Source organism: Oryzias latipes, chromosome 19 (assembly GCF_053564925.1).
Source record: "Oryzias latipes strain Hd-rR chromosome 19, Olatipes_Hd-rR_3.1".
NCBI lineage: Eukaryota > Metazoa > Chordata > Actinopteri > Beloniformes > Adrianichthyidae > Oryzias > Oryzias latipes.
The window spans coordinates 17,018,481-17,033,045 of NC_136255.1; the positions used below are offsets into that span (position 1 = coordinate 17,018,481).

Consider the following 14,565-nt stretch of genomic DNA (forward strand, 5'->3'; position numbering starts at 1 on the left):
TTCATGAACTTGTGTGCATGTTTGCTGCTGACCTACTATTCCTGCATCGCCATCTCCATTCTTCTATAACATTGTTTCAAAGCAAAGGTTTCTATGTCTATCTGTTTATCGATCCATCATCTTCCGTTTTTTTGTAATCCAGTGGTGGTGGTGGTGGGGGGGGGGTCCCTTTCTCTGACCCTGTTCGATACCATGAACATCTTTGTATTTATGAAGCAGGTCTAGATTCTTTTGTTCACCTTTGTAGGGTTAAGTTGAAACTAATAGTTTAACATGTTCATGTACAAATATAATACCTAATTCATAAAATCCTAAGCTATTTCTTCTCTTTTCAGGCACAACAACATTTTTCTGTTAGTTTTTCAATGTAACACTTCACAATATTGTGAGGATTAGTCTAATGTTGTGGTCCCCTCTTCACAATTTAACCAGGTTTCGTTTTTATTTCTCCTCTGCTTTTAGATCATCTTTAGGTTTAGTAGCTTTTATTATGTTTAAGTTTATTTGTTAAAGTTTTATTTCCATTCCTGGCCTTGTCTCCAAGACTTTTGGTTGTCCACCACCTTTCCTGACAAATTTATTCCTAAAAGTCTCACCTTTATTGAGTTAAACCACCAGTTGATTGAAATTGGGTTTTAAACTAATAAAACTAATTTTGGAGTTTAAATTGACAATTAAACTATGTTGTCAGAAAAAGGACGGCATTGGGAAATGGAAAACTGGCATTGGGAAATGGAAACTGAACAGATTCAGTACTTTGGCAAATAATAACCAGAATAAAAAAAAAACGATAATTATAGTAACACACACTAAAAACAACTAAACAAAAAGCATCATTCATGTTCTGCAGTCATTAACTGTCCTGCTAACAGACACAAACACAATATGGGACATAGTACAAAGGTCATAGTCCTAGTTAATATTTAACTTTAACAACTTTGTTTTTTTTATTCTCCAATGCATTTATTTCTATTTCTATTGATCCTATTAAAGGCAAATAGGAAAATAATAATTCAAAAGCGATGTAGTCTTGTTTGATACCCCTTTACCTCCTTTTCCTGGTGAACAGAAAGATGGGATGATGGTTCCTCTTTACTAAACGTGGTATAGCTATAGTGAGCGTAGTGAGCATTTACAACTGACATGGTGAGTAAAATGCAGGTACGAGCTTCATCTGGTCAAGAGATTTTAAGTTAATTTGCTGAATTGAACTGTTTGGCAGATTTTTAAAGATAAGACCATGTACTCTGGACTATTGCTTGGGAGGATCCCTGATGAGTTAGGTGACGTTCATCTGCAGGAAATCAGCGCTCTGCTGATCAGGCACTCCCGTAGAATAAAAAAAAAAAAGAAAAAGCTGGAGAATTTCAGATCAGCTGTGTCCTGCGTGTAAGGATAGGGTTTACCCCAGATCGGGATGTAGAAGGATCCCATCTGTCAGTTTATGCAATATTGCGTTTGCCCTCCCCACTCTTTGATGTATACATCATGAAAAACCTACCTCCCTATTCATCACAAATGTCATCAAGATGCTGTTTGCTTAGATCAAAACAAACACAACTTGCGCTGTAGCTGTGCCAACCTACTTATCAGTTTTCCGGGGAGATCAGGCACATATTCGGTGTGCCGCTTTGCTTAAAACAGTTGCTAAAATACAACAACAAAAAAGTATGTGATTGTTTTATGTAATACGCAATACATTTTTGGCTTCTCCTGTCTGTTAAAGTGACAGCAATTAGTTAATAACTTATGTGATGAAAATTGTGGGTTCTTTTTTTGGTTTTAATATGCCCTTGTAGCATTTTTCTGATGATGGAGGACATATATGGATTTCTGAGGATTTCCTTATTCAAATTGTGGTGAATCAGGAGCAGACAAAAAAATGTTTGGTGGGCCACAAGCTCCCTGCTCCACTCCATTTCAGTTGCATACAAATAGATCCATGTGTTTCTTGGTTTTCTATGTCTGAGCTGGCATCTGGCTCATAACTGTACAGCTGGATAGCTGAGATATTCCTCACAACTTTTTTTTTTTGCACATGTAATGTTAGGTTGGGAGTGTGAGGGGCTGTAATACTAGTGGGAAGAAGTGTAAACAAAGGGATGATGGGAAATGAAGGCAGGTTTTCTCCATGCCAACAGTCACGCCCACAACTTAGATGTGAAATTCTGATGAACTACTGCCGCTCCGCAGAAAATATGTCCTAGAAAACAACACAGGTTTTCTGATTTCATCTAAAAACAGAATAATCATAATTAAAAGACCACTGGGAAAATTGTTAGATAATTTAGTGACAACTATACTCTTTGTAAAAACACCCAACATGCTGAATTCAATCAACTGCAGTGCGTTGAAAGTGAAGAGTATTTATCTCAAATTGTGACCAAGAAAGATTTCAATCTTCAAATTTTCTGGAAGGGCACCCTGTGTGATTCCCATGACTCCAGCCCAGCAGCCAGCAGATGAATGGAAAACAGGATGTGCTGTATTCCCCTGAAAATGTGATTTCTCTTAAATGGTGGGGCCCCGCAGAGTGACATTTAGCCCACGTGTGCTTGGATATAGAGGTCCATGGGGGAGCTGGGATGTCATAGAGCTACACTTCTGGCCAAAGAAAAGGTTGCTATAAATGGAAGAAGAGACAGATGCCCTCTGGCACAACTGACTTTGCAGTCTTTGCCCATTAAACTCACAGGTCATATGAGACCTGGTCAATGAGTCAGAATGTGCTTACAGGTGTGGAGGAAAATATTTCAAATCAAGCAGGAGAAAGTGGAAATAATCCATGTTTTAGGGCAGAAAGGACAGTTTCTATTTTTGTTTAGTTTTTTTTAATATTTTTTTTTAGTTTACCCCACCTTTAGAAAAAAGGGTGTCTGGTTCAGAGAACTGCTGTGGGATGTGGATATTTTATTGGATGCTAGGGAGAACGAGTCGTTATTTAGGCGTCACAAAGATTTGATGTAGCTTCACTGCAGCCACAGGGGAGAAAAATGAGCAGGCTAAGAAAGGTGTTTTCATAAGAAGGATAAATCCAGCCCCCGCCCTTCTCTTGTGAAGTGCAACATGGAAAAGCTTTTTGTTTGATGAAAAAATGAAAGTCTAAGAGTAAATACTTTTTCTTGGACTTACTTTCTGTTCTTACTGCACAGTGGCCTTTAGTGGCCTTCTGCAGGGGGATGGAAGCAGTTCTCCTTCATGACTGAGATACTTTATTTTTTTGCATATTTTCCACAGTGTGCAGCTCAGCGTGAAACATCATTCAGTGTGTCCCCTTTGTGGGGTTCTCAGATGCCCCTTGGCTTCGGATAAAGGAGTCAATGTTTGTATACGCAGTGTATTTTTTTGCAATGACAGACTGTTGTTTCCTACCTGTGGATTTTGTGTGACACTGCCCCAACATTGTGGAAGTGTCATTGGGCTCTCTGCTTGCTTGTAACTCTGTCGCTATTTTTGGATGATAGCAGCTGTCGGGCCTTTTTTGTTAGGCTTGAGCAGAAGGAAACAATGCCATGTGATGCTAAAGTTATTTTGTGGTGTTTGCTGCTCTTGGTGCAGCCAGAAGCAGTAACATCTGTGTGAGGCACCTGTGTCTACAAAGTAGGTCTTTCAAACCATCTGCCACTGCAAAAAAATGATAACCAAACTGCAAAAATAGTTAATTTTATTACTATTTTTTGACATGCTCTTTAGGTCTGAGGGAAGCCCTGGTCCCACCAAACATAGGGCAGCTTATAATCAAATGGCTTGAGTTAGAAACCTTTGAAATTAGTGTGTTGTCCCACAAAATTGATTGCCCCAGATGCAGAGTTCTGAACAAACAACCCAGCCTAATTTCTATTGTTTAATGTGGTTGAACCTTTCTCTTAAACTTTATTTAATATAGGTCACACATGAGATAGACTAGTATTGCTTTTGTTCTATAAGAAACTACCACAAATTGTTTTTTTATGTCCAAATTTAATAAACCTTAAATTTATTTAGATCTAAAATTGTTTAGATCTAAATATTTAGCTACACACAAAAATAGTTTTTGACTGTCTGTGGATGACTGAAGAAAATGTAGTTACAAAATCCAGGGAAGATATATTTTTAGATTTTTGTTCTTATTTATTATTTTGCACAATTAAAATACACAAAAACTCTTGTGAAAAGATAATACAATACAGTGCAGGACGAGGCAAAAAAACATCCACCTAATAAAGCAAGTACAATGATGATAGAGAATTCAGATGTAAAAAAATACAAAATAAAATAATACCAGTGATGGTGAATCACAGGGTTATTACTAAATTTATCACACAGAATAAACAAATTCAGTATAAACAAAGTACATGAGGAATATCTTTGATAAAACAGAAGTTAAATGTTTTTTTTTTGTGGCATATTTTGTAGCATTTAATAGAAGTGCAGGTTTTTCACGGCCTGCTTTCACTTTTGGGGATACCTAGTCTTCAGTCTTCATGCATTAAATCAAAGACAGTCAACACTTTCTTTGTCTTGTGTTACAGCCAGTGGAAAATAAAAAAAACATCACCGTTATATTTGGGGTTTCCATTCTCTTCTAAAAACTTCACTTTATAGAATAATCATATTATAATTCTACATAACATTCAATTTGTAGTATTAGAATAGTGTATATTTGCAACTTTGACTAATACATGAAAATGTACCTTTTTAAATCTGCTGTTTTTTGTCAAAATAACATAAGTTAAGAGTTCGATATTTCTCATATCTTACTGAGAAATTATCCAAATCGAATTGCATAAATAACTAGTGTCAATACTTTCATTTACAACATTCCTAGTCTGACCTGTTAAGGCCACAAGAACATATTATTTACTGTTAACTGTGCAGCACAGCAATCTGATAGCAGGCGTGATAACCTTAAGCGTCAGATTGGGTGTCTCTGTCTGCCTTACAGTAATTAACTGTCAAAAAAACCAAATGAAGCAAAAACATCATGAATGCATACAGCGTTCACCACTTTTACACAGGTCTTTTGAGATATTTTTAGCTTTGAGTGTGTGTGTGTGTGTGTGTGGCTTATATTTATTATTTGCCCTCGGTGCATCACAGAGACAAATTTGAGTGATTCTTTGACGCAATTATTAGATGTGGAGTTGTAACCATCTGTGCCTGGAGAGTCTGCAGACTGAGTGCTGCTTGATTCTTGACTTTGCACACTTAGGGGCCAAATTCTAGGAGCCAGCACGTTTTTGTTTTGTTTTTTTGGAAAGCAGAAAGACAGAATCAGGTGTGAATATTACCCTTCTTCAGGAGCAATGTTGAGGTGAATTTCTTACCTGGAAGACTTCTATTTTTGGCACTCAAACATGACAGGACTGTAGTTGGAACAAACATGTGAGTATATATAGTTTAATGGAGTTACGTTGTCATAACTTTAAACAGTTGGTCCCAAACAGATTTTTTTTTCATCCCCCAAATCAATTTTTGTTAGCAGCATTAAAAGACATTCTTAGCTTTGATGAGATTCTCCAGACTTTATTGGAAAATAATCTGCTACACATGACCTGCTATGAATGAAAGCTTTCAGACTATTTCCAACTAATCAAACAAATCTTTTCCCTCTCAGAGATAAGTTGAAGTAATGCTTTAGTCACGGTGATGAAGATTTCCCTTTGCCTGATTAGGTGGTAAAGCCTGTGAGAGAAAATTAATATATGGGGGGGGTTGACCAGATTTATGAAATACGCTTCAACGTGAAAGTTCATTTCAAGTTTAGCCCGAGCTTTGCATACTTTAAATGTATCTGACCTCACAGAAGCATGACATGTCCAGACCATTCAGTGGCTGGTTTTTTATTGATGCTTCTTTATACCTCATCCATCTTGAATGTCTCCAATCCTTAAAAATACATGCAGCTGTGACATATATAGCATGCCCAGCTTCTGAAAACATGATTTACATTTTAACCTTTGACATGCATGTCCATTGTTAGCCCCTCCTCTACATTTCTCAGAAAGATCTCAGCCCCTTCTCATGGAACTCTGACAGAGCTGAAGAACTACTGTTAATAAAATACTTTTCTTTCTGCTCCTCTTGTTTTGAAGTACGTTGAGGCTTCATGTTCCAGCTGGTCCTGAGAGCAAAGGCGGGAGCTGGGAGGCATTCGAATTGTGCCAGTCTAAGCGCTTTACTGTGAGAGTCTTTGTGCCGCATCCAGGGTGGCTTAAATCACAGCTAAGCCACTGTGTGATTTGGAGTTCCATCCTGCATGTTGTCCTGGTGGATGTTTTACCTTAGTGCAAACTGTTGAAATGTTCAAAAGGGTTATTTAGACCCAGGCAGAATCAGGTCCGAAGAGGGCGGACCATCAGAGGGTTAATTAATCGCACACAGAAGTTGAAACAAGCCAAAAGCAGGAGGTTGGGGGGCCAGACCTCAGGAGTTTTTACACTTGAACAAGGACATTGTTGATTCCCATAGGTCAGATCGTTTGCTATGTACAGAGACCAGTGTCAGAAAAACAAAAGGATCTAGTTTCAGGCTGCGTGTAGTTACAGAGCAACCTATACATTTTGAAACTCTAACTGAGCACCTGTGTGAAGCTGCCGAGGCTTTAAGGGTGGATCCAGTTTCTGGCTGCTTCAAACTCCATGATTATTTTAATATCTGAGGAATATGGCTATTGCCTGGAGGACAAACGCAGAGCTACCGTTTTAAAGCTGCAAGGGGGGAATTTCTATATGGAATACTGCTTTCTGCAGCACAAATATGTAAAAGTATGCCACCATCACTGCTGCTGTGACTACTGATTATGAATATTTCTGCAAATAGAACAGAAATACGATAAGAAAAGTGATTCAACAACAGAAAATCAGTTTAAAATCAATGTAAATTGTAAAAACACATTGGGAAAAATAAAAACAAAGAAGAAAAATGAAATAAAGACAGGAAAGTGAAATATAAAGCCTATGGATCATAACCAGGTTCTTTGATAAAATTGTTTGACATGATTTATCTGGTATTAGAAAAAAATTATGTTGCATTTTTGCAAAAATAATCTTAGGTGGTGGTAATCTTCAGACTCTTATTCCAAATTCCTTCCTTTCACATGATGATGCTTTGTCAGCAAACAGATCTGTCAGGTCTCCAAAAAAAACATTTATTTAAAATGTATAATGTCTGTTTTGTTAATACAATGTTTAATATTTTTGTCCTTTGGCTTAAAAGAGGAAAATTGAACTCTGATGTGGATCTGTGATGTTACACAATTCTGTAAATTCCAACCATCCTGCTGATGATTTGGCTTTTAAATTTTATGGTGGTCCCAAAAATTAGAGGTTGGTGTTGCTTACAGTTTGTTTATGACCATGCAGGCTGGTCAAACACATGACATTTTGTCAATAAGGCACACATGTGGGAATTTTAAATGTCCCTTTCAGTTACAGCTTGAAATAGCTACTTAAGAAAAGAAAGTTCATAGGGAATAAAAAAAAAAGGGAACAGATTTAGTTGGACAAAAAGGGTCTGTTTCTATTGATAACCAAACTACAACACTGAAGTAGGTCTCACAAACACAATGATAGCAAATGCTAAATGGCCTATACTTATGTGTATACCAGGCTGGAATCGAACCTGCAATCTGCTGAGCAGAGGTCATCGCCTCTACTAGTAAGGGAACTAAAACCTTATTGATAGGGCTCTCAATTGGTGTCAGGAGCGATGAGGTGGGAACAAGAATGCTTTGAAATGTCCTGCAATTAACTTATTGATCCATCTGGTAGTTGTTAATCCTTCAGCAAAGCTTTGGACTGCAGGATGAAGGCAAAGTAGTTGGAGAAAAAAAAGGCACACGGGCGTACAAAATGGTCACAGATTGGCTCTGTTCTACCTAAACAGCCTTGCTGCAAATGTGTGGCTGGGAGCCCCAGCAGAAGCCTGGTACCCCATGCAGTGTGCTCTGAAGTTCAGTGAGCTGCACAGATTAAAGCGCAGTGTGTTGATGTTTGGTTACGCAGTCAGTGAGGGAGCATGAGTGGCCATAAAGACCCTGCAGGCAATTCTACAGACAAGCTTCAATTCTCAGGAGAAACCTGGTGATTACTGACAACAGCTACCATTTTCCTCTGTTAGTGTACTTTACTTCCCTCTGTGTAAAGAAAGACAAACAGTTTCATTTCCAGAAAGGCTAATGTGTTTTTCACAGCATTGAAACTGTTTGCATTAAGTGAAAAAAATTCAAGCAGCTCTTTGAAAAAGTGATTATTTTTCATTATTAATTTGCACCAAAAAATGTGTTTTAGAGCAAATGCAAAATAACAAACAAATCCAAATTTTAGTTTTGGTTTATTATTTGGGCTATAACCAACTCCCTGTCATGCTGCGGCTTCCTACCAGACCTTTTTTTTCTTTCTATTCTTGGTCTTCCTGCAAATTGCTCCTTGAATACAGTGACGCGGGAATACATTTCCGCTGCGCCACACGCTGTGCCAACCCCAGACAAGTAGAAATTTTAATGAGTAGCAGGACTTTTCTTCTGTGCCTCCCATTAATTAACAAAACCGTTTCTTTCTGTGTATAGTGGAATGAAATGTTTACAGCAGCTGCATAAATCACAGGGTAAAGCATAAGTACAGCCCAAAAAAAAGCAACACACAATTTCATTTTAGGAGTTTTATCAAAAAGCTTGCTGCGTATTCAGTGTAACTCCTAACTCCTAAACTGTTTTAATTTTGAAAAAGTACCCTTTTTATAAAATAGTTTAATCTTCCTGGAAATATTTGAGGAAGTGAGACAGCTGAGATATGTGCTTGACTGAATTCACAACTACATACAAGCCTCATCTTTAGAAAAAGTAGTTTCCCACAGCTCTAGTTCAGCTACAGAAACGTGATGAAATGGTATTCAAGCGGTCATTAAGGAGCTTTCTCTTATGGAGAACAGCACACTTCCCACACTTTTTCACTCAAAACACTTCTGCTCAACAGGAGGATATAGGTGGTTGCCAGGGACAACGACCATGTAATAATGGTACTGAAACAGGTGAAAAATGGTAAAAATGTCCCCCTGCGTTTGAGTTTTTTTTATCACAAAATACTCCAAATGAAAGGTTAATTTGGCATTCATGATTTTTTGGTCCTACATAAACATTTCAGCTGCTGTTTCATGTTTTTTCTCCAAAAAAACAACAGTTTCATGTTTTTTTCTCCAAGATAAATCAGAAAACAAAACTTAAGCTGCAAAATAATGTCATTAAGGTAAATGTACTGGTGGGTGAGTTGTGTTTAAAACAGGTTAACCAGAAAATAAACACGACGGACTTGATATGAACTGAAAAATGACAACAAAACCCTGAAGGAAATGTGGGGAGAACCCTGAGAACTGAAACTATGGAGCTTCACGTATAGAGGAAGTAATAATTAGCTGTGGTGATTATAAAATTAAATCAAACTGCAAAAATAAACCCTTAGAAATAAGTCAAAATACTTAAAATTAGAAAGAAAAAAATTTAAATAAGCAAAAAGAATTTGCCCATGGACTGAGGAAAATAGTTTTACCAAAAAACGTTATTTTAAGAATAAAATTCAAATTACTAAGACATGTTTGTTTTTTAAACTAAGATTATTTTGCTGCTGAAAAGCTGTCTTGATAAGATTACTTTAATTGCAAACATATTTTCTTGAATTAAGGGTCTTTTTAACTTTCAGTTTTTGCAGTGCAGTTGGTACGAGGAACAAATCAAATCAAATCAAATCAAACTTTATTTATAAAGCACTTTTCATATATAAATATAACACAAAGTGCTTTACATTAAAACACAACAAAATATAAAAACAAGCATTGACGATTTAAAAATAAATAAAATAAAAATAAATAAATAAATGGGGCCCCCCTCCCCGTACCTAGCCCCCCACTCCTTTCACACCTCCCACCCCCTAAGTGATGGCAAAGGACAATGAGAAATAGGCTGAGCACAAAAAGAGGATGCTGGAAACGCTAATAATTGGAACCTCCCCCTCCGGGAACAGCCGCATAGACAGCCAAATGCAGCTTCACAGGCGGGGACCGCTCCACCACAGCTAAGTGGTGATGCAGGTCCCCATCTAGAGCTGCAGTGGCTGAACAGCAGCCGACCCAGAAGGAGGGGTTCCAGCTGAGGAAGCACCGGAAATAAAAATGAATAAAAATGAGAATAAACAAGTAAAAATATTGATAAAAACAATAAAACATTAAAATAAGGTAAATTAAAATAACGCGTTAAAATCAGATTCAAGTTCATAAAACAAGATAAAATGGATAGATAAATAAATAAAATAAAAAGTACATATAAATAAATAACTGAATAAATACATAAAAGTAGTAAAAAAAAAATTAGCTAAAAGCCAGGTTAAAGAGATGGGTCTTTAGCCTTTTCTTAAAAGTATCAATGCTCTCTGCGGCTCTCAGGCTCTCTGGCAGACTGTTCCATAAGCGGGGACCATAGTGCTGAAATGCAGCCTCTCCATAGGTTTTAGTTTTTACAGTTGGAATGGTTAACAGACCAGTGCCAGAGGATCTCAGGGTCCGCGAGGGTTCATACTTTACTAAAAGATCTGATAAATAAGAAGGCGCAAGACCGTTAAGACATTTAAAAACTGTTAAAAGTATCTTAAAATCAATCCTGAAGCATATGGGGAGCCAATGCAGGGATTTCAAAATTGGGGTGATGTGAGCTCGCCTCCTGGTCTTTGTAAGAACTCGTGCAGCAGAGTTCTGGAGAAGCTGAAGGTTCCTAATGTTGGTTTTTGGAAGACCAGAAAGCAGGGCGTTACAGTAATCAACTTTACTCATGATAAAAGCATGCATTAGCATCTCCATATTAGCAAGAGAGAGTAGTGGGCGGACTCTAGCCAGATTTTTGAGATGATAAAAACCAGTTTTAACCACCTGTTTTATATGGGGGATAAAAGTTAGCTTAGAGTCAAAAATAACACCCAGGTTTCTGACTGTTTCTGAATGACTTAATGAAAGTTGCTGCAGCTTCAGAAACTGTTTCTCCCTCTTGGCTTCAGGACCGATAACTAAAATTTCCGTTTTGTCCTGGTTGAGCTGCAGAAAATTATTTGCCATCCATAATTTCACATCTAATATACAGTTAAAAAGTGCTTCTATTGGTCTTGTGTCATCAGGAGACATAGCTATATACAGCTGGGTATCATCAGCATAGCTATGAAAGCTGATGTTGTGGCTCCTGATGACATTCCCCAGAGGAAGCATGTAAATGTTAAAAAGCAAGGGGCCAAGGATGGAACCTTGAGGCACACCACAATTAATTTCATGGACCCCAGAGAAGTGCGTGTCCATGCTTACCATAAAGTTTCTCTTCATGAGATAAGAATCGAACCACTTGAGAACAGTCCCTGAAAGGCCAAGACTTTTAAGTCTGTTTACAAGGATCAGGTGATCAACAGTATCAAAAGCTGCACTTAGATCTAGTAGAACTAGTACTGAGATCTGACCTGAATCCAAGGCACATCTAACATCATTAACGATTTTTAACAAGGCTGTCTCTGTGCTGTGGTTCGTCCTAAAGCCAGACTGGTTTATCTCAAAAATGTTGTTTTGAGAGAGAAACTCATTTAGCTGAATAAAAACAAGTTTATAAAACCTTACTTAAAAATGGCAAGTTGGACACAGGTCTGTAGTTATTAAAAATTGAAGGGTCTGAATTAGTTTTCTTGAGTAACGGTTTCACCACTGCCGTTTTAAAGGCAGCAGGAAAAATACCCGTCTGTAGAGAGGAGTTCATGATATTTAAAATCTCACTCTCAAAAGACCCGTAAAAGGATTTAAAAAGTGATGTAGGGATGGGATCTAAAAAACAAGTTGTTGGATTAACTTGGGAGAAAACTCGACCAAGTGTTGCAGCTTCAACCAGGTCAAAACTGTCCAGTGCTTCCTCAGGTAAGATCAAGCCAACATAACCAATAGAGAGGGTTTTCTGTTCTTTTATGATGTTAGATCTGACAGAATCGATCTTGCTCCTGAAGTGGTCTGCAAAGTCCTCACACAATGAGGCGGAGGCTGGCATTGTGTTTTTGTTTGCATTTGAGTTGATCAGGGACTCAATTGTGGTGAAAAGGACTCTGGGGTTATTCTTATTTACAGAAATGATGTTAGCAAAATATGAATTTCTGGTCTGTTTTACGGTTTGATTATATAGTTTTAGTTGGTTTTGGTATAATTGATAGTTTGTTTCAAGTTTGTTTATTCTCCAAAGTCTTTCGGCAGATCTACAACGTCTCTTCAATTGTTTAATTTCTTCAGTTCTCCAAGGGGGTGTGGCTTTGGTTCTTATCTTTTTAGACGTTAGTGGAGCTACTGAGTCGAGACTGGATTTTAATTTACTGTTAAAATTTTCAACGAGTAGATCACAGGGGGCCGGCAAGACAAGCGGAGAGTAGGAGCGAACAGATGTAATAAACTTTTCGACCACTTCAGGAGTCAAGTAGCGTTTCTTCACCGTTCTCACAGAGGTCTCTTGCTTTATAAAACCAGTGATGTTAAAAAGCACACAGTAATGGTCAGATACAGCCAGATCCACAACAGCGGACACACTGGTAGGTAAACCATGACTGATGACGAGGTCAAGAGTGTGCCCCCTGTTGTGAGTCGGCTGCATGACGTGTTGTTTAAAATCAAGAGAGGAGAGCAAGTCCAAGAACTGAGTAGTGCAATAGTCCGACTTCCCGTCTATATGCAAGTTAAAATCACCTGTTATTAAAATCATGTTAAAAGAAGTGTGGACAGATGCTAAAAACTCAGAAAACTCCTCAATAAAAACAGAGCTTGGTTTGGGTGGTCTGTATACTGTGATGCATAAAACTGGAGGGCTGTTAAAAACAAAGGCGTGATGTTCAAAGCTGGGGTACTCATCTAATGCAATCTGCTTTACTGCAAAGGAGTTGGACATAATAGATGCAGTACCCCCACCCTTTTTGCCCTCCCTGGTTGAAAAAACAAAGCTAAAATTGGGTGGAGAGGCCTCTGTGAGAACAGTAGATGCATCCGTGCTCAGCCATGTTTCAGTTAAAGAGTCCATCAATTTTATAATCATGGATAAAATCATTTATGATAAATGTTTTGTTGGACAAAGATCGAATATTAAAAAGTGCCAAGTTAAGAGAGGGGGGTGGAGTGGTTGTGGAAGCTGCTTCCTCAGGTTTTGGTGATTCCTTTAGTGGACGAAGCCAGTTAGTGTTTGCTTTTCTCCCAGCACTTCCCCTCATGGAAGACCTGTCTGTAATAATGGTCTTAATGGGATAGACTGGGGGGGCTGGAGGTCGTGGCAAGGAAGCACTGTCAATCGAAGCAGTTTTTTGGGGAATGTGGGGGGGTGATACCATATCCAGTCAGTCACTTCCACAGACCGATGTCTGCACGGATGAGGAGGAGGTCTGGACTGGTGTGGGCATGATGGGGGCCGGTGATGTCTGGACAGAGTGTCTGATGTTGGCAGCTAAAATATTGCTGCCCAGTGGACTGGGGTGAATCCCGTTAGTTTTATAGAATGAAGTTCTGTTCCAGAAAAGATTAAAATTGTCAATAAAAACAAATCTGTTCCTACTGGAAGCAGAGTGGAGCCAGGTGCTCAGACTCAGCAGCCTGCTGAAGCGGCCCTGGCCGCGAGAGAGGGAGGGGAGGGGTCCCGAGATAAAAACAGTCAATGGACAAGAGTTTAAAAAATTAAAAAGTCTGATGAACGCCTTTTTAGTCGTTTCAGACTCTTGATAAGATGTGTCATTAAAACCGACATGTAAAATCAGCCTCCTGACTGTCGAAGGGAAAGATCGCAGCAGGTCTGGGAGTTTCTCCAGAATATCCAGAACTGTGGCTCCTGGAAAGCAGTGTGTGACCGCGTTAAAGAAGCGGACCTTCCGTATTATGGAGTTCCCGATTATCGCCGTTGTCGGGGTGAACAGTGGAGGAGGAGACGCGGGCGCAGGTGCAGAGCCGACAGGTACCTGCGTGACGACAGCGGCAGCGGCGGCCTCACCTTGCGGCCGGTGGTTCATCTGCGGCGGCGAGGTCCGAGCCTTGCTGGAATGGAAGCGGACGGCTTCCTTCAGGATCCGACGGCGGGAGGAAGAAGCTGGAGCCCGCGAGGACGCGGGGAGATCCAGACGCTCGTCTGATCCTGATGGGGCTTTAGCGGTGATCCCCGAGGCCCGGTCCGGGTTGCTGCATACCGCGATGCGTCCGTCCTCCTTCGGGATCACAGTGGCGTCTCTCCGTAGAGCGGGGAAATCCATGGTGGAGCCCAGGTCTGGTGGAGTCTGTGCCGCTGTGATCGCTGCGGAAGGAGCGGGAGAATCCGTAGCCAGACCGGAGAAGCGGTTGGAGAGACTCAGGACAGGAGCCTTCCGGGTCTCGTCAGATCTCCTCCTTCTGGGCCTTCGGACAACCACTTCTTCATCCAGGGATCTTTGCTTGGGTGTTGAGAATGAAGAAGGCCGTGGGCAGGTGGACGGGTCCCATGGAGCTGTGTCCTGGAGTGCGGCGCTAAGCGAGGTTAGCCGCTTAGACTGAGCGAAGGAGACGTCCATGAATCTGGACAGG

General features: G+C 39.6%; 1 protein-coding gene across 17 annotated transcripts in view; it reads left to right on the top strand.

The window, feature by feature from the left end:
• LOC101155390 (calcium-activated potassium channel subunit alpha-1a) overlaps nt 1-14,565 on the top strand; it is an 81,385-nt gene that overhangs the window by 11,603 nt on the left and 55,217 nt on the right. The window lies entirely within an intron of this gene.